Here is a 756-nt window from a genome sequence, read left to right as displayed (position 1 = left end):
CCCAAGGACACTTCGACATGTAGACAGGAGGAGCCGGGATTCGAACCGCCGACCCATGGATCATTGGACGACCTGCTCTACCTCTTGAGCCACAGTCGCCCGTGGTAACCTACAAGCCTCCAGTGCATCCGACATGCTGTGCATGAGCTTGTAGATCGGCAATTTGTGGCACAGGACACCGTCGCACGACGCAAGTATAAATCAGGCTTCATGCTGATGTGAGACATCACCTCTGCCCCACTTGGCAGAGATTGAATTTTCCTATTAGAGCATACACCGTTCCACACAACTGAATGTTGCACTGCCACTCTCCCATTTGACTGAAATACACTGGGTGGTAAAAACTAAACCCTAATAACCCTGGTTTAATGTCGATACTATTTCCTCTGGATATGCAGAGAAGTACTGCGTAGCCATGGCCATACAGTTTAGAGATTCCATTAATAAAATATGTTGGGCAATTTTAAGAGCATTAGAAGTTTGATTGCTTCGGGGCAGGCCTGGGGGACTTTCAGGACAGTAATTATTTATATAAATGAAATGTCATCTCAGCTCTGGCTCAACCAGACCTAACCTCGGCAGACTCGGGCATGGAAACAGTACAGCAACAACAGCTATCTCGCAGACAACAAAAGTATGTTGTCAAGCATATTGCTTTGACTGGGGCACATAAATTCCACATGTGATATAACATGAAATGTCTTTTTTTCTTGTATCAGGGACCACAGGGGCCACCAGCATCACAGAACCACTCAA

Source organism: Protomyctophum parallelum (genome assembly GCF_964188405.1).
Source record: "Protomyctophum parallelum genome assembly, chromosome: 19".
Lineage (NCBI taxonomy): Eukaryota > Metazoa > Chordata > Actinopteri > Myctophiformes > Myctophidae > Protomyctophum > Protomyctophum parallelum.
This window is presented reverse-complemented; position numbering follows the sequence as displayed.